Here is a 24,866-nt window from a genome sequence, read left to right on the forward strand (position 1 = left end):
ATGATGAATGAGTTGCTTTATGTCTATCTATAGTCATCCATGTTCAGAAGTGGCTATATATGTGCCTGAAACAGCTAGCAAACTCCTTGTTCAAACAATGCAAAGTTTCCTATTCTGGCTCAGCAGTATTGTGAGCTGAGAAACATTTCTGTCATGTTGCCTGCGTGACAACGGTTGAAGTTATTTATGAGTTTTGAAGCTTGCTGTCTATCATCCTGGAGATAGTTTATTGGGCACAAAATAGAGAAAGCAGCTACACACCAAAATTATCAAATGGTTTTGTACAAGACTGCAGGTGACAACTGCATAGTAATTTATGTATGCCTCATAGCATGCCTGCAAATGTATCCAAGGACCAAATCTTTCAATTTATTATAGGAGATGGAAAAAGAGGCTGTACGCTTTCAGACTCTGGCCATACTATGTTCTAAACTTGAGCTGATGATGGTTTTAAGAGTACAGCTCTCCAAGAGAGCAGTTCAAACATTCGGGCTTGAGACACAGAGCTGAAATATTGACTGCCTTTATTACAAAAAGTAGCACGTTAATGGTAGCCCTCAAGATGCCAAGAGTTTCTAGTACAATGGCACTATACCACTATGTGGATACTGATTGCCCATCTCTTTTAAATTGCTCTGAATGGCACAAAAGCATTAACAACTAGTTGTTGTTTCATTATTCGGAATTCAAATATTTTCTCAGGCATAGCATAAGTATGCTGTATGCACAGATATTAGCTTTTCCCACCTTACCCCAGCTTGAACTTTATGTGTAAGTGAGTTTTACTGTCTGAGAGAATGTTCAAAGTTTAAATGTGAACACCTCTTCAATGCTACAGCTGTAATTCTCTCAGATGTGTAAAAGGTGAAAGCATGTCTGCTTAAAGTCAGCTATGTTACCATGGCATCAGCTGTGTAACTTTACGTGTAAAACTACTTGGGTAACTTTGTAAAACTAATTCCCTGAAAAAGTTAACTGATCATTTTATATAAATATGCCTTCTATTTGTTCAGTTATTAAAAAAAAAAAAAGTTAATTAAGCAGAACATCACTATCAAGCAGTTGTATGAGGATGAAAGTAGAGAGTACTACTCAAAGATATTTCAAAAACATGCAAGTTTTGCAAACATTTCTCATGATTAATTTTATATATAGAGCTATAAATTCTCAGAAAGCAGTAATATATAGAAATGCTGCATGCCCAATAATACTGTTGGAACTTATTTAATTTTCCCAGGAGTTTCAGAAGTTAGTATGACTTTCCTTAGAAACCATAGTGCATGCACAATATAAATTATTTCTTAACATTATGTTTGAAAAAGGAAGCAGTCTCTTAGAGCTTCAAATACCAGAAGGAATGGAGGTCATTTCTCAGAAGTAATGTTTGGTATGACCAAACGTGGGGAATTTCCTAAATTTCTGGACTATGCCATTCAAGAATTCTACAAGTTCACTCTGACTTCAGGAGCTGTTTGTGTAGTGTAGCTGAAGGCATTATTATAGAGGTAACTGTTCTTGTTTTAGTTGTCTACCAGTAAATTCAAATTGAAACAGCAATTTAACACGATGTGTATTTTCTTAAGCTTGGAATATTGGCGTATTGCTAAGGTGAGATTAGTACAAAAATTTCTGAGTTTCTTATAAATGTTATGTCTATTTCCTTGCCCTGATTATATCAAAACTCACTGCTGATGACTTCTTCACTTAGGCATGTGTTTTAAGCTGTTTACAAACACGGTGGAAGAAAGGATACAGTATAGGAAGATTTTGTTTTGTTATTTCACTCCCAGAATCAATTTAGGTTCCATAAGATTTCTCTTTCCAGTGCATCTATACTGTTCTTTATGTTCTTCCACTCTTGGTTCCCCAAATGCATCACTTTTTTTTTTTTTTTTCCTTCTCATTTGGTCCCAATTATCCTTTAATTTTATTTATTTTGTGTGTGTGTGTGTGTGTGTGTGTGTAAGGAGAAGAGGTGCACATTTTGCAGTGTTAGTTCCTCTTCTTAAAACTATTTGGCATCCATAAGGCCCAAGCAGGAGTACCCAGAGCAAGCCACCTAGAAAGCAAGAGGGAAAACCCCTGTCTTTTATCCTACAGGGAAACACCAGCATGGAAGAAAATATGTGTTCCATCACACATCTTGACTGCATTTTAATTAATTAAACGTCTGCTATCAAGCTGATGTGCAAAAACTTAGATTACTGGGACAGGAGATACTTGTACTCTGAGGTCTATGGTCCAGCTGACATGTAGCTGCTTCTTGCCCTCACACACAAGGCTATGAGTAAGAAATGCCATGGACAGATGTCAATGTCCGTGTGCTTTGCACACCACGTACTGCACATCTTTAGCAAGGTCTGACAAAGGAAGTCAGACCACCCTTCATCCTGCTGCTGTGGTGTGGCATTTCATCACACAGTGCGGGCTGACGCCCTCCTCTGCATTCTGCAAAGAACTGTGCCTAGCAAAATGCCAGGGTTGCAAATTACATTTGAAAGAGTTATGAAGAACTTTTAAGTTGCAATGCTTCATTCTACTGTTAATTCCTGGGAGGGAATTTATTAGGAGCGCTTTTTCATCCTTTTTAGACCTTTGTGAATATACAGAAGACTTTTTCTGGATGCTTTCATAGGCTGTAACTGTTGATACTATAAACAAAGTCTCCTTAAGACAAATGTCTGTGGGACTCCACAGAAAAAGGAAAAAAATTCTCAGATTCCTCAAGTACGTCTTCACAGCTGCAGTAGTTGGCACTGACTATGAGAGCTGAACAACATTAAATTTTACGGTTTTCTAAGCATTTCAGGTACCATTTTATACCATTCCATTGTATCAAGCTTTCCATTATTTTTGGCAGTACATTTTAAGGAATGTCTGCTTCATTCAAAAGCAGTGCTTGTGCCAGTCTCAAAATGGGGAGAAAAAAGGCAAAGGGGACCAGGGGGATTGTGCATGAGATGGACACCACATCCATGAGTGCCCCACGCTTAAGAAGACCCTCAGTACATTCAGAAATCACCCCATGTTTAAGGAGATACTGATTCTTATGATATGTTGAAATCAGCTGAGAAATTCTATGTCTGTAGTTGTTGGAATTAAAGCCTTTCCAGAAACCTTCATTCACATAATTGCTTTCATTTTCTTAGTTGGCTAAAATGCTCACAGGAATCTAAGCATCACTTTGAGATGGAAAGCTGGCTTCGCTCAATTTACAGAAAGGAAGAAAAAAAGAAAAAAAAAAAAAAGCCAAAACACATTTGAATATCTCTATTACTGAAGCACCTGTTTTGGGCAAAGTTGCATAATGATTTTGGCCCAAAATGCACTGTAACCATCTAAACTGTTGGTTTGGATGATGTTTAAAGAACTTCTTTAAAGATGTTTCTTAGTTTTATGTCTAGACTTCAGCTCTGAGGTCACTGAGCAGCTGTGATTAGTAGCTGTTGGCACGCTTTGGTACTTTGGCAGAAGTCTGAGTAACGAAAATGGAAAGTAGCACGCTGCTGACACCACTCTCAGACACTCTTACATTGGCCAATAAAGAGTTAACTGTGGAAGGTTTGAGGCTTGTGGCTGTAATCCTATAAAGAACTATGGAAACACTTCATTGCTTGGTAACACCACTGCCCTGGTGGGAGACTGGGGCCTGGAGCCAGGCTCTTCTACTTCAGGTCTAACGGTTGTCCCGGGAGAAGCCAGGAGCTGTGAACACCTCAGGCCTGAGGAGAACACCATGAGATACCCCTGGATAGGGAGCGGCAGGATGGACATGCACAGCTGGGTCACAGGTGGCTGCCATCATCCCACTCTACCTCGTGCATGCTGTTGGTGCACTCCAACAGTAACCCTGCTGAAATCATCATGAGCATTCACGTGGTTAGGGGTCAGCTTGTGTCAGCATGTCAGCACTTGGTCTAAACAAAGAACATTAATGAGACATTTCTCATCCCAGTTATGACTAAGAAAAAGGATATGCCTTGCAGTTAGACTATGTAAAGGGCTGCCAGTAAAGTAAGTAAGGTTAATACTGATCATTATCTGTTAGGAGCTGGCTCCCCATCACCTGTAAGGGACTGGTCAGATTCCAAGGAAAGGCCAGGGGTACAGATCCTGTTTCTTTTAAGTTCCCCAAGCTTAATCTGATTTACAATGATATGAGGAGGAAATACATTATAAACAAATATTTATAAATACAGTTTCTTGAAAACCTTGATTCACTTGGTAAGCACAAAGAAGAAACAGCAAAAATTTGAAAGAAGTCACGTGAACTTGCCAGAAGTAAAACATTTATCTTTTTTTTTTTCTTTTTTTTTTCCCATCCATAATGAATAAGTATTTCATTATTGGATTTCAGTTGCTGAAATATAGGTATCCTGCAACTCTCATACTTTAATGTAAACATCAAAATGTTGATTTCATTAAAAAATTCAAATATTTACATGTTTTGAGTGATCAGTCCTTCCGGACTATAGACTATCCCAGAAAAAAACAAAAAACAAAAAACCGTAAACTGTTTTTTTACAAGACTTTTTCCTTCAAAGTATATTTAGCAAAATTAAAAATTCTTTGAAGATATTTCATTACAAAGGCTGCTCTGAAAGTAGTGCATCCTACTTATGACCATGCAAACTAAAACAAAGAATACAATAACGCTACTTGATAGAGCTAATTGTCAGCTACAAAGCTGTTTTTCAACATAGGTACACCAGTAGCCGATTCTTGTGGATGAGTTCATTGAGACTGGCTGGCTAGAACATGGCTTGTCTTTGATATTGTTTTTGCCAATGCTGAAATGCACCAAACACCAGTTCACTGGGCTCACAAGCACTGTTTCATCTCCATCAGCATTCAGTAAGCATCCATAGCTGTCAGTGTGTGTCATTTTTTTCTGCACGGAGGAATTCAGGTGACACACCTTTGCTTCATCCACACTTCCATGTCAGATGTCATTCTGTCAGACTGCTCCTCCGCTGCAATCTGTTGCAGCAACAACATGTAATGGGATATCGGTGAAAGGTTCCACATCTACTGCCATACCACCAGCATCTGTCAACATTGACTTCATGGGTCAATGATAAAATAGGCATTACTTTCAGAGCAGCCCTAACAGAAAAGAATGTTCTTGTTGCAAGAGTTTGCATGCGGCCACCATTTAATAGCTGCCTGCTAGATTAATGGTTAAAAATGACTTTATCTATTTTATGAAGTCCTTTACCAAAGGCATCTACAGATAGCATGACACTCTCGAGGCTACACAAGTGTTCTACAGTTACAATGCACAGAAAAAGTAAAAGTTGAAGGAAAGTGCCTCCTGACAGGTATGGACTAACCTGTTGAACAGCTGTGTGTATGAAGGTTTCTCTGTTGGAAACAGTAGATGAATTCCTATTTTTTCATAACAACAAAGTTTTAGGGAGTAAACGCTTTAAGGACTGAAATTTTGAATCCAGTTACTTTGTGAGCTAAAATAATGTTCACGTATAACTATTACCTCATTTCTTTAAGTTTCCAAATAGTATGTTTCTTATATGGCAATGCTCAGGGAATCAAAGCATTGTAGTATTACTTACACACAGTCACCTTCCAGATTTATTAGTGAAATGTACTTGAACTTCACTGAAGGTGGACGTTTAGCAGTTTCCGGGCCCAGATATTGGCTCCCAAATACTATGCACCACTGTCAGTCTTAAAACTCAATTATTTTTCATGCATCACTGTCCAACTTCACACTTCAAATAAAAATCAGTTTAATTTAAAAATTAAACATGTTAAAATTTGAACATGTTTAACTTTAAGATAAATTAGTTTGTAGGGCAACCTCAAGACTGGGTACTGGAGCTTTACTGATCAAGTATAGGAATCACAGTTCTAGACCAAAACATAGATTGTTTTTTTTTGTTGCTGTTGTGACTTTTTTTTTTTTTAATTTATGTATTTATATAATTATTGCTAGGCTTCAGATCTCGTTACATGAGACCCATACTCCACCTTTTAACTCCATTCTTTCATTACTTCAAATATCTTCATGGATTAAACCTAAAATCTTATTTCATCGGCTAACTTAGGTAGTTCTATGTATGCAATATGTTGGAAGCAATTTGAAAGCACATATTTTATTCAGAGCATAAGGTATGATGCCTCTGAGATGCTGCTGTAATCCATTCCTAGACAACACTATCATATATGCATTTTTACTCGAGATAAAGTGCCTGTGGAGAGCTGGGAAAACATATCGTAGCCATGGAAGGGATGGAGACAATACACTGCAAAAGAAGGAAATTAAAACAAACACACAATACTTGTCTGGATTATTTCCTTTTAGATTAAAGAAAACAAAAAGTCAAAGTCTCCATGGAAGGGAAGCGTTTCTCTCCTCAGCAACATTTTGAGCCAGTTCAGCAAATTCACTCCAACAATTAAATGAGACAGAAGCTCATGGAAAAATCTCTCTCTGGCAACCTGTAGCAACAAAATCAGTGGTTTTCACATGCACGCAAGCTCTTTGCATCAGAAGATTCAGACCAAAGAGCATGTAACCAGAGGGGAAGAAGTAGCAGGGACCAAACATGAACTGGAATGGGGAATGCATTCTTCAGGAGCCTTGATTAGTGGCATTAAATGAAGCATGATTTCCAGGTGCTTTTTTCAGTTCACGTTCCTGTGGAGCTAGACTGATTTGTCTAGCATAAGAGAGTCTTTCTGCTTGCCTGATTCTCATAACTCTCTTAGTTCAGGAATTTATGTGATTTATTCTGTGGGATATATGCTTCAGAGTTCTCAAAGAACATACAGGACAAGCACTAATAATTCCTGTCAAAAACTTTTTGGCTAGCCCCATTTCTGTATCTGTCAAGGCAATGCCTTCTTGGTCAGCCTGCTGTGCTCAAAAATTATTCTGCAAATAATAATTGCCAAAATGGAGCAACTTATGTACGTGACTGCAAAGGTAAAGGTAAGGGCAAGCAATACATAATGCAGGTGGGAACTTTAGTTTTGTTTCTGAATGGAAATTTAATTACCTAATGAAGTAGCCAAATGGACCACCATAAATGCAAAGAACATTCTTAGCCATATTCTTTTTCATTCCATACAGACAACTATTTTGATACTGAGCAAATTCTAATAATACAGAATGGGCTCTTATCCGGTACTTGAGTGCACCAGGCTTAAAGGAAGGCATAAGGAAACTACAGAGTGGCAAGGTCAGATTATTGGTAGATTCTGGTCACCTTTTGTTGGCAATATCTTTTTTTCTGTTTAATATGATTTCAGTGTGAGTGTATATGAGAGGTCTGTAATCAGTTGCAGAAATGGGTTGAGTATCTCTCCACTGTGTGCAATTCACCCATTTCAGAGATTCCAGTTGTCCTTGTCCAGTGTATTTCTCAATGTTCAGCAGAGCATTCTCATGCATTCAGCATATGTGAGTATGTTGAAAAGCACTAAATGTTGCTGACTCCAGAATATTTGAAATACTAATTTCAATGCAGTCAGCAAGAGCAACAGTCACATTGCACAATACATCCATTAATTTCTTTTAATCATGTCAGATTTTCAGAATTTTTACCCATGGGGAAATAATGTGGGTTTCTATGTCCCTCTATTGCTTGCTTGGTTTTCTTTTTTGTTAAAACTGAAGGAAGAAATTAGAAGACATTTTCACATGGATTTACAATGAAGTTGTTGAGAACCAGGAATAAAAATTATATGTCTTTTTTTTTTTATCATTTGAGAACTAAATTAATTTGGAAATAGGAGTTAAAAACAGTAAATCGCTACGTATAGGCTTAGAAAACACTTTTACTCTCTGGGTCTTTACCTTCTGCCATAAGGTAAGAAGCTCTTTTCAGATTGAAATAAAAGAGCAAGCAAATGACTCCTCCCAAGCATCTATCGTAGTCTGTAAAGCTGTCGTCCTTCAAACTAAAGAAGAGTCTAGTAGAAAATTCCTGACTAAATGCTTAAATCAATAACTGACAGTTAAACAAATCTGCAAACTTTAAATGTGTGATATGCCTTAATTCTGCAATCGAGAACGTAATCTACATCAACTGTGTGCATTTCAGTGGCTTCTGCATACGACATCTCCATCGGTAAATTCTCAACTTCAGTTGCTGCAGTTATCTTATGAATTCTATACTGTACTTCCATTAAACTAATGTAGTGACTTGTACTCCTGCTCACCTGTCCTACTTCATCGCTTTCCCATTTGATGTCTTAAGGGTGGTCGTGAACCTGTTTCTTGTAGGTTCCACAAAGCTATGAGGAAGATGCAGTCTGTCAGCTAAAACTTCTTCTCTCACTTCAAAAAAAAAACCAAGAACTAATATCAGGACTCTGAAAATATCTGCAGAATCTTTTAATGCAAACAAAGAAAATCTTGAAATCAGACTTTCAAAGTGAATCCACTTTTCACTAAAAAAAATTAATAAAATGGAGATAGCATAATAAGATTCCGAAGATGTTATTGAAAAGGTAACTTACATATAAAACCAAGTGAAAATAATTCCCTTCTGAATTTACACAATGTCTCAACAAAAATTATATTGTTCTTGAAGTGGACTGAGAATAAAAGAGGCAATAATGTCTCACATCCAAACTAAATAGCCAAAATATTCATTTACTTGATGTGCACGTGTTCAGGAAAAGACCCTGCCAGCCTAATGCTGGGCCAATACCTGTCAAAAGTATCTTGCTGCAAGGAGACAAGAAGAGTTTCTTATTGTAGTTGGACATAAAATGTTGCATTAATGGAAAAAATGACTAAACAAGTAGTTTGAACTAATAGGCTTCTGGAAGACAGATGAAGGAATTAGGTACTCAGCCAAAATGCTGTTTAGGGAACTAATAGCTTGTGTATGGATTACACACTCACTGAAACACACCAGTGACACACAGCAACATGAAGTATTCTTTACAATTTTGTAATATTCTACATAAAGTATTGGCAAATCAGTTATTTTCATCTTAAATAATCTACAGATACATTTGACTTGCTCAGCCATAGACAATAGTAACCATAAATTAGAAAGCATGAAGATGTTGCCAGCTGTCTAATTTGCATGGAGCACATGATAAAAGTTTTCAATCTTATTTGATGAGCAGTGTCAAGTGATATTAAACCCAGGAAAATGTATTTCTCTCTCGCAGAATATCTTCCTCTTAACTTCTTAGATAATTTAGGGCAATTTGTCCCCTTCTCTTTACAGAAACTTAAATACATGAATGGAGAAGATCAGACCATGAGAGAGGGTGAACAACCTAATTTAATACCATTACCATGGCTATTTTGTAGCAAAGCAGATCGGACTTTTTTTCTTATATATATTCTTTTTTTTTTATATATATATATTTGGCAACATGTATGAGGTGAAATATATATATATATAAAATATATACATTTTATATATATATAATATATATAATATATATATATAAATATATATATATATATTTGGCAACATGTATGAGGTATATATATATATATTTTTTTTTCTAATACAAATAATAATTAATTCTATTTTCTAAAATCAACATTTTATTTTTTACTTCGTTCATTTTTTTAATATTTTTCTTCTCTGTTTTCTTTTTTTTCACATTTTTTTCCTCAGTTAATCTCCTTAATTAATCACTTCTTCAGTTCATTTTTTCTGATTGTTTTCTTTCCTTAATTTACTGTCATGAAATGGATACAAAAGAAATGAATACTTCCTAAATAACATAGATAATCTAGCCGTTCCAGTAATGGCATAGAACTTCTATGGAGGTTTGCAGAAGTCGAGATAATAAACTTTGTAATTCTGATATTTTATTACTGTATTTTTAAAATTTTGAGCATAAAATTGTGAAAACCTTTCATTAACCTTTCAAATGCCATAATGGTAAGTGAACTACTTACCATTATAGATCCATAGAGTAAAACAAATAAATTAGACTGTCCAGCTATGCAATTCAGATGCAACAAGCTGTTCATATTTGAAAACACATCATAAATATATGATACATAAATGAATTAAATCAATCTAATACATTTTATGTCTCTATTAAAATTGTGATGTCTTTCTGCCTTGCAAATCTTTTTCATAAATAGTTTTCTAATTGCTTTTCTTTCTGAATGTTTAGTTTTCCTCTGGAAAGACTGAAAATATTCATACCTCAGCATTGCCTTTTTTAAAAATATTTTGCTGAACTCCCCTCCCCCCCCACACACTAGATTTCTCTAGTTCTTTGCTTATTTTATATGTCTGCATAAGATCGCCCCTTCAAACATTACTGTTGTGACATCTCATTTTGCTTAATTACTCTCAATTTACTTAATTAAGGAAGAAGAAAAAGAAACCAGGGTATCACCACTATTTTTCAGTCACAGTAACAAAGAGGTAATTGTATCACTTTCCATTGCTGCCTGTCTTGCCAGTAGAGATAATGAAGTGAGCTGGAGTGAATCATCTCTTTAACGACTGGCATAAGCAAAGTGCATTTTGGGGTGTTGGGTGTTCACAGATGCTGACACTTCTAGCATGATGAGCAAGCTTACAACAGCCCTCAGGAATACTGTAGTAATGCTCTTCTCAACATAGGCTGAAGTGACCTGATTTTCTCAACCAAGTCATAACTCTGTGTTCATTCTTCTCTGGGCAGAAATACTGAATTCTGTACAATACTGAATTCTATACAATACAAAAAAAAAAAAAAAAAAAAAAAAAAAAAAAAAAAAAAGTTAAAACTCTCTGAGATTATGGAGTATAGAAATGACAAGGTAACATGAGTCTATCTCTCTGAAACATAAGTCAGCAATTTTTACACCAAGGTAGACATGAAATAAAAATCTTATGTTCAGTGTAACAGGTAACTTACTGCTACTGGAGATTACTGCTCAGAAAGACCCCTCCTCCCCACGTCCACACATTCATCTGTCTTCAGTAAAACTGAAGATTTGGGATTCTTGTCTGTGTATGCATATTTCTCCACTTAAGTTTACATATTCAGGACAGTTACGCATAGTTCCTGAATTCAGTTACTGGAGACAGAATGCATTAATGAAATCTCAACTGAACTGGCTGTGCACTCGCTATTTTAGATGATTTCAAGGTCAGTAAGACAGAAGTGATAAATGAGTTACAATGACTCAAAACCAATAAATCCTGAGGTCCAGATGGGTTTTATCCAAGTTGTTAAAAGATACTATGAAAGAAGAATGTAGACTGGTGGCAGTAGGGCTGGAAAACTAAATTACTGAAAGGAGGTTTTGGAAGCTAGAGGAAAAGAAGGATGATATTTAAAAAAAAAAAAAAAGAAGAAGAAGAAGCATAACATATACTAAGCAAAATAATAAGATATTTAAAAGGCATTAAAGTCAATGCAAGCAATTTGAACCTGGTATAAAAACTCCAGATAAAACACAACTGGGTAATTAATAAACCCTTCAGGAGATTAGGTGTAGCTAAGGGTACTCAGTTGCAGAGGCTCCATTTTCCTTCATTGAGAACTCCTTCCATTGCCTTTACCTCACTTCCATTTCAGCCAAGGTCATCAACAACAGCTTCAAGAATATCAGTTCAATTCTGTCACTGGGGCTGAAAGCAAGATGACAGTACTTAACTAACAGGCAATATACAAGGAAAGCTGCTTGTTTTAATAAAAATATTTGTTCCATATTTTGATGTGAAATTTAGACTTCGTCAGTAATTAGAAAAGTCCTGTCAGTTTTATAGAGAGAGTGTCTTTTGAGAGGGTGCAAGAATAGAGAGAATATGTAGAAATAACATCTTATTGAAACAAATTTGAAAGAGATATGAATTATCATTATCAACCAAAGCTGGTTTTCCAATCAGATGTTTCAGATCAAATGTATAGAAAGTTTCACAATGCTTAACTTTGTTAAGTTCTGGTACATTGAAATACTGGAGAAAGTCCAAGTACTCGCCAAAAAAACGTCAGTCCATACTGCTTAAAAGTCATCAGATGATCATATGATCCAGGGCATTATGGGTTTAGCCTGATATTTAACTGAAACTTCCCAATTTAATAGGCAACACAAATTTCAAATAATGAATACTTTATCAGACATACACATAATTTTAATGAAAGTAATTACATGGATAACATTGTTGCTAGCACTGTAGTTTGCAGAACTGAAGGATAAATGTAACTATTTCATTGTCAGAAAGGGATCCGATGGAATGATGTACGATACTTATTAAAAGCTTTAACGTCACACAACATGTAACATTCATAAAGAATATTACATGGATTAAACCTGGCCAACTGAATGAACGTTTTCAAAATTCATATTTCGCTATATTTCAGTTAATGAGATGATAACTTACTGATAATTTTATCAGAAAGTTTTCTCTGCACTATTATTTCAATTAGGATGATAGTGCTGACAAAGAGAGTGCCTAGGCTTTTGCCTCCATCAGAATATCTCTTACTGCCCTGTATCTTTAGTTCTTTTTCTGTGCATGATAAACAGTGTTCCAGACATCACAGTGTTTTCAGGTGGCAGCATTTCCTTACAGGCAACCTTGGTAGTCCGAGTTCAAACTCAATATTAAGGATAAAATTGTGAATTCAAAAATAGTAGATTTATAAATCCAATTAGAAATAATAATTATATGTTTTCAGAAGAAGCTCAGTGTTACACTTGGAAAAAAATGAAGAAATGATTGGATACATGTGTATTCTTATATTATTTGATTTGTAATAATGAGTAATTAAATTTGTAATGGCTAGGAAAGCATTTTAATTTGTTACCTTATTTATATTGCTATGCTGCCAATACCATAAGGAATGATAATATTAGGGTAAGGAGGTGAGGAATTTGGATTTGAATTTCGCCACGTCAGCAAATGAAAAAGGCTTTAAACTATTTTTCCTTCACGCTGTAGATTTATCAGTTCTATGACCATTAATTAGAGGTAGGTCCATGCAATCAATCACCTGCCAGTTTCAGTTCTCAGTTTCTCCAAGATCAAATTTGAGTAATTCTAATATTAAAGTTTCCTGTTCTTTATTTAAGACATGTGGTTGAAAATAAAAGACAATATTCTACATGAAAATACCTTTCTTCCAAAAATTTTTATGTAGTCAGTATTATACTGCCTTGTATGGTAGAACATTGTAGTATCTGTTTCTGGAACACAAATCTGATTCAGCCAAACAATGAGCTGTTAGATTTTGGGTTGTTTTAAGTTTTGTTGTTTTTTAGCTATGACTTGGTGAAGTTAAACAAAAGCTTCTTCTAGTCTCAAATTACAGATTTTAAATACATCACACTTCAGTAAGTGCTGGTATCATATTTTTGAAACACCAAGAAAACTTGAAAATAAAATTAATGAAGTTTTCCAGAGGAACATGCCATATTGCTGCTACAAGAAGAAAGTAGATTAATTTTTCCCCATTTGTATATTTAATGAAATATTTGAAGAATAAATGTTGAAATAATTTCCATTCTTTTCCCAAGAGAATGGAAATATATAAATAATAGTATTTTACTACTGTATTAATATTTTACAATTGTTTTGATAATTTCATACATAGGAAGACGAAAGTCTATTCTACAGTCAATATATTTACGTAGGTTGCTCTGAAAGTTATGCCTTCTATTTAATCCCATGCAAACTGCAACAGAGACAAAGAGCAGAATAATGCTATTTGATGGAGCAAATTCTCAGCTAAAAAAGCTATTTTTCAATACTGTCACCACCATTATCTACGTATTTTCAGTGATGAACAAGAACCTGCGTATTTAACTATCTGTGCCAGCAAATATGACCTGTTGTCACTGTCACCACTGAGTAAATGCACCACCTACCTCTACCTGTGCTTACATCCACTGTTTGGTTCTGGAAACATTCAGCAAGTGTTGATGAATGTCAGTAGGTTCCATTTTTTTTCCACGTGGAGGAGTTTTATAATACACACTTGCTTTATCTGCACTTTCATCTCAGACGCCATTCTGTCAGATTGCTCTTCTGCTGCCATCTGTCACATGTCAACAAAATGTAATGGGACATTGGTGGGAAGTTTCAGCTTTTACTGTCATACTGCCAACATCCTCCTCTGATGTCATGGGTCAACATAATAGAACAGGAAGTATTACTTTTGGAGTAGTCCTCATATTTATGGGTGCAATGATACAGCTGATTTAAAGATGTGGCTACCTTATTGTTTGAAATCTGAAAGGAAGTCTAGGAAACCAAACTAAGAAAAGCTGCATTCTTGTTTTACTTCTTGTTATCTTTCAGTTTCTCTACCTTGATAATTTTCTAGAAGACTGATACTACTACTGAAGTGGGGAAAGTATTTATCTGCTCTTGCTCAAGCAACAGGAAAGACTATACGCATTCTAAGATAGCCAGTTAAGAGAGGCAAAGTGTGCAGGGGGTTACTGGCATGCTTTACTATGAGAAGTACCTAAGATCAGAGCCACGAATCAACCTGTTAGTACCAGAGACCATAAGGTTTAAAGGCATATGATTTTGAAGTCATGTAGCTAAACTTACAATGGAAATACATGTTGTATATTGTCCCTAAATTATCTTCCATTACTGAAGCTCACTTGTCAACTAAGTTAACTTCTCAGTAACAACTGCAAGCCCTTTCCTAATGCTTATTTCCTAATACTGTTGTGGAAACATGACAAAAGAATTTAGTGTTGTATTAAGCCAGTTGAGAATTTGCTGAAATAGCAAATACAGCTGGTGACAACTTTTCTAGTCTTGACAGTAATTTGCTGTCTGCCAAGAGAACTGATTACAGACAGGATCATCTTATAGATTTAATATTTTTCAGAAATTTTAGTTTTCTTAAAAAAAAAAAAAAGATTTAGAGGATGACAAACATGAATCTTCACATTTCTTAGCTCACAGAGTGCACTTTCTACACTTCCAGCTTTATTTTAAAAACTCAGAACTCTGTGTTTCTTATTTTTTTTTCACATTCTATATATATGGCTTTTTTTGAATCTAGTCTCTTCACTTCAGAGGAGTCTCTGTCTTTCAAATTTAATCTGTTCTCTGATTTACTGCCTAGGAATTCAGCCTACTAGTGCAAGGTCTGCAAGGATTAAAGAAATTGTACTTGCACATTTCTTCCACCTATTTCCTCTAACCATTTTGAGTGGAATTGCTATCTTGTCTGTCATTCATGCACAAACTCATCATTATTTGCAGTTTTTTTCATTTTCGGGACTAAAATTCTCACTTCTGTCACATTTTGATGATGATATCACTCCTTGTCCGCTCTTTGAAATACGGAATACATACAGATTGCAAATACAAAGTTAAATTTATTGTATTGTTTCACTGATTTCACATATTTTACTGTATCAAATATAGTTTATGTGACCTTCCTTTGAATCTCTTACAGTCCTATTTATTATGTCTTATTTGGGACCAAGAAGCTAACTGTTGTCTGGCCTGTGATGCAGAAGCATGCTTGAAAACTTGATATATTCTTGCATCTCTCCTGTTCTCTATCCACTTTGGAAAAAAAATCCTAAATACATCTGCAAAACATCCATTTTCATCCTAAAATTTTATTATAATTTATTAGAAGCACATTTATGTCATGCTTGGAAAGCACGCTCCTGATTCATTAATAAAACCCCTAGATGTCACTGTAATGATATCAAAAATAGTAAGTGTTGCATAAAGTTGTTTCACAACTGAGTGACACTCTAGCAGGTATTGATCAAGATTGGAGAGGGGGGGGGAGAAGAGGGGAACGGGGTGTTTTGCAACCTGTCATACTTTGAGAATATTATAGAGGTTGTGTTCCTTCTGCCTTTGCTATTACCTGGATAAATGTCTGAGATCAAGTAAAAAGAACTCTAGAAAATACTTCCAGGACAGCATTGTCAAGATAAATGTAACTGCAAAGCAGTTGAAAGTTTATTCATAACAGCAAATTTTGAATTGTCAGGTCAAAGAGAATACAGCACAAGGAAGTGGTCCTTCTGACCACAACCAAGCTCTAAGTGATCTAAAGTATCCCCATGGTTTCAAGCACAAATTTTGTTTGACCTTTAGTTATAGACCATTTCTGTTTGGCAACAAACTTCGAGTCCCCAGTGGAGTGACTTAAGTGAGGTTTCTCTGCACTGTGTTTATGAACAGGAATCTTATTAGCCCTTTTTGAAGTACAGACATCACTATCCAGATCCAGGTCTCAGCATGAAGAATGAATACTTTGAACAAAGAGACTATGTTGAAATCTGCACCCTTTCAGAACTGGAATGTGATGGTCAAGGATGACTTTTCAGTTGGAAAAGTTTGTGCTAGGCTCACCCAACTCAGCATATTCTGCCACTCTTCTATTATTTCAGCCACTTCTCTCTGTGGAGGGGTCTATCAGTTTTCTGAGGCTGGGAAGATAGATATTAGATGTTTTCTACTGGCACATTCACACATATTTTCCACACTGAAAGTCTCCTTAATATCTCTGCCAGTGGAAATCGGTGGAAAATGCGGCTTAGTTTTAGCAACTGGTTTGAAAAGCTCCTACGAGTTAGTCTTACAAGTCTTTGCTCTTACTCTATGTAAAACACTTTCAAGACTAATGTAAGAATTATTAGCATTTTCTTTGCTCAGTCTTCTTAGTTCTTTGAAATTGACAATAAAAATGAAAGTATGTATTTGTATGCTCGTACACAAATAAACATAAAGCATTCTCTCTTTCCAAGTAACAGTGAATGTTTACAAGAATAAAACTGTTCAAATTTTGTATGTATGTTGAAAAAGAACCTGAGGCCCAAGGGCTAGGTTTCTTAGATTGTTTAAAAATATATATGTCATAGATATGACACACAAATTGGCAAGCACAGACTTTTGATTTTAAAATGTTGGCGACAAGTTAAAAACAGGAGTATTTGGTCAGAGAGATCTATGACTGTTTTTCTTCAAACGCAAAACACATATGCAATCTGTGAAATGTTCTACCGTAGGCTGTAGAGGAAAGGGGTGTAACTAGCATTTCCTTTTCAGTCTGAAAATTTACAGGAATGCAACAGCACATCTGTATGGAATTAGCATGGCTTCTCTCTCTTAATACATTGAGATTCATGTGACTGCAAAACTAGAGTCTGTAATCGTGAGTCCAGATTTGTTTTACATAATAGAAAACATCAGGACTGATTGTACCTTAGGGTCCAATAATTAAAAAGACTGAAGTTATATTTTTGAAGGAACAAAAAAAAAAAAAAAAAAAAAAAAAAAAGCTGACAGTTTCATAGTATCTTTCATCCCTTACATCTTTAGGTATCCGTTTAAGAAGCTGTTCTTTGCTAACTATATACTAGATTATGTACTTGTCTTTATAGCCATTGCAGATGAATTTCAGACCATCCCTCAAGTTTCAAATTTTTTGTATGCAAGTTTACAGGCATTTTTGGTGACTACCAACTTTCTTATGACACTTGCACTGGTACGTGACCTATCCATCCTACCACTGCTCTAAGTGAAGTGCGCTGTATGTGACATGCCGTAATCACTGTATGCTTCTGAAATAAGTTATGCACATTTTTAATATGGATTAGTATACGTAGTGCGATCACACATTACTGAAGCATTCCATAAGGACTGAAAATATATGACTGATATTTATTTCCTACACATCTTTTGAGCACAGGGCTTATTTAAACCTCCTGAACCACAATCGAAGTTTCATACATCAAGATTATACTGATTTGAACTGCATATAAATTCAGCATCTGCCTACTTAAAATTTGCAGGTAAGTAAAAATTTCCAGTTTCGTTTTTCATTGGCATTTGCCTAAATAAAAGAACTGCAATGACAACAATTTAACATGTTTATCTTACAGAGTGCACAGAATTGAAGTCTGTCTATATTTATTTTTCCATGAAGCTATTTTATTCTGGTAAAAATAAAGTAAAAATTGACTCTAGTATGCAGAAACTATGACCTCATGTCTATCACATAAGGGAAAACAAAATAAATACAACAAAAAACCTGACTTCACTGATTCCTTGTTAAGAACCATTTCTGTTTAGATAGCACTGCTGCATAGTGTGGGGCTTACGAGAGACTCTTGGGCCTGCTGCCAAGCTCACTTTACTTTTGTGATTCCACAGATGCAATGATATTTATTGAAGAGAGAGAACATGGGCTTCAAACAGCGATGCAGCCAGAGCAGCAGATAGCACAAACTCCACCACTTTGCTGCCACACTTCAATATTCACCCAATTCATCCCTGCTTTTAAAGCTTGATCTCTCAATGAGCATGCAGAACAACTGAAGCCTTGAAGGGATTGGGTTTGATACAGTATGTTTTTTTTCCAGGTTCTTGATTCGTGGTGCAGTGCTTGTATGTGTGTAGGTGCAACTCCTGGCAACACTGACCGGTTTAGACAAAGAAAACTGCTTCACAGCACAGAGTAACTGTGGAGATGTTGTTAGTTTACTGTGTAAACAAACACACACGCTTTTACGAAGGTAACAGCTAAAACAGCTAAAATGTGGATGTGAATACATGGTGTCATCTCAATGAGATTCATGTTAGAATCCCACATTTTATAAGATATTGCTGATGAGAAGCTGGGTCAAAAAATAATGCTCAAAGGCACCTATAAAAGAACAACCATTTAAAAGCATACAGCCATAAAATTATTAACATATTTAAGTAATTAAAACCACATAGTCTGTGGTTTAGTACCGGATTAAATTTCTCTTGAATAATTGAGCCTTTTCATGTGCTCCACCTACAGATTCCCCAGGGTAGAGTTTCCAGAACAAAGACAAATCAAAGTAATTGCAACAATAGACCTGCTCCTGAAATCTGGGAAAAACTACACCAGCTACACACCTCTATCAAAAGCACAACAGAATATCCAAAATCTCAGTTGTGTTTTCTATTTAATTTGACTTAATTTGATTTCTTTTAAAATAGGCACTGGAGTGTCTGAGCTCTAGGAAGGGGTGACTTCAATCTCCTGCCATATGTACAGATCTTATTTCACTGCTGATTCTTGCACACAGAATCTGACTACCCTTTTCTGCATCTTGGGGGAAAAAAAAAGCTGCTTATTTTTTGTTTTTCTTTATTACCTTCTACCATTTGATGTTAAATTCTGTAACTGTATGCAGTATCTCATTTCTAGTAGAAGTCTAAACTAGGAACATTTCACTTCTGTTTTTCTCACTTAAAAAGAAGAAAAATCAGTGGAGTGAAGTAATCCACCCTACCCTTCCCATGCTAAAACAATCAATTGGAACAAATAATATGGCATGTTACAGGTAAAATAAGCAAATGAGTCCTGGAAGGATATACTAAGATAATCTGCTCTGTATGTGTTTTCATTTGCATCAAAAAGTTAAAATAGTTACCAATTTAAATGTATCACTAATTTACCCAAGAGTTATTCATTCAGAAGGAGGATATCCTTGTATAGCTGAAGCATTGTACCACTGAAATATTTTTTGTTTAAATGCATGGAAAATTTCCCTCATAAAGGATTTCATTAATTAGGACTGATTTTCTTTTCTCTTTTCTCTTCTCTCTTTTCTTTTTTTCTATTCAGTTTGCTTCCTTCTCTTTTAAATTTCTTTCTGGTTCTGTTTTAGTCTCATATGATATTTTCACCTCATCTTTTCAATACACCTCATTAACATACACTATACATATACGCTTTTTAAAATCTGTAGTGAAAACTTTGCTTTGAAACCACTGCTAGAATTACTTTAAATTCAACAGATAGTGAAACATGCAGGTCTGCAGGACTCTGCGTAGGTGAGGGACTGTTTGTTGAGTAGTAGTACTTGAGGTCTTAACTGTAGACCAACTTAAAGTGAACTAACAAAAAATATGAATCAGAAATAGAACTTTAAATCCTCGTAACATACTCCAGTTGCATGAAAATTTTGTATAGGCACACAGTCGTAACTACTTACTGACTACTTACTGATTTCTTTTGATTGAGAACAAATTCAGAGTTGGAATTAATCAGTTTTCTCTCATCTTGCTCATCAAGTGTTCATTCACTGTGACTAAACTGTGGGAAATTAGAGGAAAAAAGGAAGTTAGGGCAACTTGTCCAATTCCCTGGCTTCCTGAATAAAATGCAAATAAAAACAATTCAACTATGAGTGAGTTTCTAAGAGAGAAAAATAACATCAGAAAAAAGTGAAACTTTCAAAGAACAAGCAAGTTCCATACAGATTTTATGTGACAAATAACAGAGTAGATGGATAGGAAAATCCACGTTGTTTTAGCAATGCTTTTGAAACAGACTCAACTGTCAGTCCCCTAAGCAGGGAAGACATTATTCTAAATTAAATTGCCACAGAATGAGTACATCATAGCTTAAAGGAAATGTGAACTAATAGTTGATCACCTGTGAGGTAACAAGTACTGTTTCAGACAGATGCCCTGGATGCTTTACTCTTTATTATTTTTCTTTAAGATCAGATAATAGATAATTTATTTGATTTGCAGATCAGTGCCAACCTGGAGAGAGAGCAGCAGGACAGCCTTAGAATTCAAAATGATTCACTAAGTTAAATAAATGGTCAAAAAGGCAAAAAAGGAGAGAGGGGGAGTATGTGGCTCAGCTAACTGAAATGGAAGTTTTTTGCTGCCTCTGTAGCACTTGTGTGGAAAAACACTGGAGTATAGCAGAATACTATAAGCTAAAAGGAGTCAATATCATTCTTGATTTGGAAAATACAGGCATCCTCTGATCTCTATGAACAAACACTGTGGATCTCAGATTGTAAGATAAATAAATAGATCTTTCCTCTCTGAACAACTTGGGCACAGACTAAGCTAGACAACCAATTTCAGCTTCGAGAACCTCATGCAGTGAATGAGATTAGCTCAACAGAATGAATCAAGATTGCAAGAACAGATGAAAATCTGGAAAGTCTGAAGAAAGACATGGACACACACACACACAAAAATGGGATAATATTATCCAAGAAAGTAGAAGGTAAGAAGATTCTGGAAATAAAAATTGAACTGGGGGAGAGGTCCTTAAAATGAAGAAAGTAGGATTTGCATTGGAAAATTTTTTTAGTAGTAAGCACATGAAAGACTGCCTAGGAACCTAGAGGTTATTGGGAAGCAATAAATATTTCACAATTTGCTTTATCAAAAGAGAAAACAGTCCAACAAAGAGGAAAGAACAGACTGCACTTCACAGGTATTCCACCCAACACATTTATAACACAATTCACCCTTTTCCCGCGTTTCCATTTTTTCAAATGCTTTCTGTCACATCCAGATGTTTGTGTTTTGAATGCTCCAAAAGAGTCGTGGCAAAAAGTAAGGTGAGAGCATTTGTACTCCTGTCACAAGTGATGTTGAAATAATACTGAAAGGATGCTCATACTTAGAAAGAACTCCTATTTTGTGGAACATGTCAGCCATGTAGGTGGAATTCGAAACGTAATTGGAAAAGGAGAAAGAAAAACTGAAATCCCTGAGTGAGAAGGGATTCTTGTTTCCTACTGGTTAAAATCCTCTCAGTGATGAAAAATGTCAAATCCATAGCATGTGAATAACAACATTAAGAAGAAAAAAATGTTTTAACTTTTTTTTTTTTTTCAGTCCTGACACGCCTCTTGTTGTCTGTGCTTTTAATACTGGTACTGTTGTTGCTGGCAGCTTCTGACAATTTCAGAGGAAGGCATTGGTGAAAATGATTGTAACTGTCAGTGAACTGTTGCCACTGAAAGGCATCCATTTTTAGTCCTAACATAAAATATTTGCAGCTGAGAGTTTACTTGGATTCTGCTTTAGAAAAGTGATAGTATAACAGCCCATACTTTATCTTTGTTTCCAAATGTCAAAATAGTAGGATGCCCTTACTTAAAAATAACTCTCACCCCTGTTCGGAAAATAAAAAGTCAACTACATGGGAAAAATGCAGATTCTAAAATAACCTGCAATAAAATAAAAGGTTTTTCTCGGTGAATATTTTCTGTACAGAGATGTACAGTTATATGCTTCATGAATATCCACTACATATAACATTGACCTATTCTTACTAGAATTGGTCAGACTAGAAATGGAACTTCAGCTAGAGCAATTCATCCTTCTGCACAGGCCACCTGACATCTATGCATCAAGGCATCTTCCGTTTATAACAGCTACAGAATGGGATGGGAGGAAATCTCACCAAATTCACACGCTTATCAACAGTTGGCAAACGAAGCCTATGACAGTTTTCCCAACTAGTAATCTAATTTTATCCTAAAATATATTCCTCCCCTTCTCTCCCCTCCCCTTCTTTCTTCCTTCTTCCCGTTTTCCATTCTTTCTCCCCATTTTTCCTGTCTTTCCTTTCTTCCTTTCTTCCAGAAGTGCTACTGGCTAAAGAACCCACAATTTAGCAGTGATTCTTTTCCCTTGTCCATGCTTTTTTTGTGCAGCTCTTCAAATTTTTCTAATCTTTGTCTTGTGTTGTATCTATAAAATGTAGTAATGTTTTTCTTTCTAATAAAAAATATCTTTCTTGATAACTAGATCACTTGAACATGTATTTATACAAATCTTTTATATCATACTCCTAATGGAATTAATATTCCTTACATTTGAATGCTGTATAGTCTTGTGTACTACGTCCTTTCAAAATTCTAGAAAGATGCTGCCTAGATCTCTTCTAGCTTCAGTGCATCAGAGTCTCTGAGCCTTACCACAGAATCACAGAATGGCCTGGGTTGAAAAGGACCACAGTGACCATCCAGTTTCAACTCCCCTGCTATGTGCAGGGTTGCCAATCACCAGACCAGGCTGCCCAGAGCCCCATCCAGCGTGGCCTTGAATGCCTCCAGGGATGGGTCATATCAGCTATGTGCATATCAGTTGTGGCATTCTGCTTTTGTTGTGTTCAGTATCTGTTTCATGTTAAAAACTAATTCAAAGTTTATATCTCTTGGATTTGAGCCATAATTGTTTTTTTTTTTTTCCTCTAAATCTTCACTGCGTATCTGGTTCCTTCTATTGTCATCCTTCTGTCATTGTTATTTAACTTCTTTTTTTATTTTTTTTTCTTTTGCAATTTTTTTCAATATCTAGCTCTGTTTATCTACTGGGAATTATTTATCTCTGTGCTTCCTGATATCCAAGGCCCTAAGCTTATCTCAGATCAGCCCTTTCGTTTTTATTCTTTGGAGGCTATCTGCCTATTTGCAATTTTTCTTGAGATTTATTCACCCACTGGAATCCTCTCTCAGTGCCTTTGTTTGGAGCACCTCATTCATGACAGATTTAGCATCTTCAAATCTGAGGAAATTCCAAATCTCACTTATATTCCTGAGGTTCCTGATCTCTTCTTTCCAGCTATTTTCATTAACTTGTTCCTTTAGTTAACTTCTGAAGGCATTACTTTTAAAGATTTAGATTTTCATTAGCAAGCTTATTTTTGATAATCTTCCAAACTGTAAAGAAAAAAAAAAAAGGACTCCAGATGAATTGGAATGTAGATCTGATTGGAGCCATGCTTAGAGCCATGGCTATCAAAGCAGCAGAGTGACTTGAATGAGGGGATTGCTTTGTGACCTTTAAGCTGGAGGCTTTATTTCAGAGATAACGAAGCATGGTTCCTGCTTCTCATTCCAGAATTAGAAGTGCCAGATAACATGCACTCAGACCTGAAGGCAGCTGCCGTTTTGTTTGTTTTGCTTTGGAAGTAAAGAAGAGTTTTGTGGTAGCTGCAGTAGTCCTAGCACAATCAGATGCTCATCCCTATAGCTGTAATTTGCAGTAATGATAAGAGAATCAGAGCATACCCCACGGCTATCAGAAGAACCAGCTGGGGACTCCCAGCAAGGAGGCGACTGTATCGCTTCTGTTCGGCTGCACTGGTGACTGGCTATCCCACACACCTATAAAAGTAACGAGAAGAGTAGCCACGCGTTTATCTGCATTGGTTTGAAGTCGCCTGTATAGGCAGAAATGGTGAAGGGAGAACGAGGAAGACTTGAAGGGTGTGAATTTTATGAAACATCCGATGGAAACCTCGTGTTTTCCAGGGCGCTCTGAAGAGCCTTGCCAACCTGCCGACCGCTCGTGCAGGAGGCACCGAGAGGAAAGCAGCTCCTGCAAGCTCCCAGCGCCCAACGCGGCGCCAGCCTCCGACCCGCGCCCGCCGCCTCGGGCCGGATCCCCGCGGTACCCCGCGCGCTCCTCCGCTTCGCGGCGGCGCCTCCCCATACCCGGCCGCAGAGCGCCGAGCTATGCCTGGGGCCGGCCCTACCTGCTCCCCGCCCCCGCCGCCCCCTCCTCCGGCCCCCGCCCCACGTGTGCGCCCGCTCCCCCTCGGCCCCGCTCCCCTCAGCCCTGCCCGGCCCGGCCCGGCCCCCGCCCGGGGCCGTGCTCGCCCCTTCCCCCGCGGTCGCCTCAGCACCGGCCGTGAGGAGCCGTCCTGCCCCCGCCTCCTCGCTTCCCCCGCACCGCAGCCAGCTGTAAAACCGCCCCTTGTGCTTGGCAGTGAGTTGTGCGCTTCTCGCTGCCCATTCTACACACTTCTTTCTTTGGACTCGGTTAATTATTATCTTATTGCTGTTTTTACTGCGGACATTTAGAGTTAGCCTGGTTCCGTTCCGTTGGATTTTTTTTTTTTTTTTTTCTTTTTTTTTTTTTTCTTTCGGAGGGAGGGGAGTGGAAGTTCAAACCCATTTTTTTTTTCTTCTTCTTCTTTTTAACCATTTTTCCTTTCCCCCCCTCTTTGGAGAGAGAGGAGGGGGGATGCAACGTGGACCCTGCTGCTGGCACCACCGCGTCCCGCTGCAACCTGCGGAGAAGGAGGAAGAGGAGAGAAGAAGGAGCCACAGCGGCTGAAACCTCCCGCGAGGATCTGCGGAGTGCTGTCCCTCTCCTCGCCTCGCCGTTCCTCCGCCG

The 24,866-nt window shown here is 36.8% G+C and overlaps 1 long non-coding RNA gene across 2 annotated transcripts; it reads right to left on the minus strand.

Annotated features, from left to right (window-relative positions):
* Window positions 1-9,545: 9,545 nt before the first annotated feature.
* Window positions 9,546-24,451, minus strand: LOC125686838 (uncharacterized). 2 transcript variants are annotated; one of them, XR_007373909.1, is made up of 6 exons: window positions 24,373-24,451; window positions 23,756-23,851; window positions 19,927-20,016; window positions 13,820-13,989; window positions 11,511-11,579; window positions 9,546-10,673 (listed from the first exon to the last, which is right to left on the minus strand). It is a non-coding gene; the product is annotated as an uncharacterized LOC125686838 (long non-coding RNA). The 2 variants fall into 2 exon arrangements; XR_007373908.1 differs by lacking the exon at window positions 24,373-24,451 and having other exon boundaries at window positions 23,756-24,110.
* Between the last annotated feature and the right edge of the window lie 415 nt (window positions 24,452-24,866).

This window comes from Lagopus muta, chromosome Z (genome assembly GCF_023343835.1).
Source record: "Lagopus muta isolate bLagMut1 chromosome Z, bLagMut1 primary, whole genome shotgun sequence".
NCBI lineage: Eukaryota > Metazoa > Chordata > Aves > Galliformes > Phasianidae > Lagopus > Lagopus muta.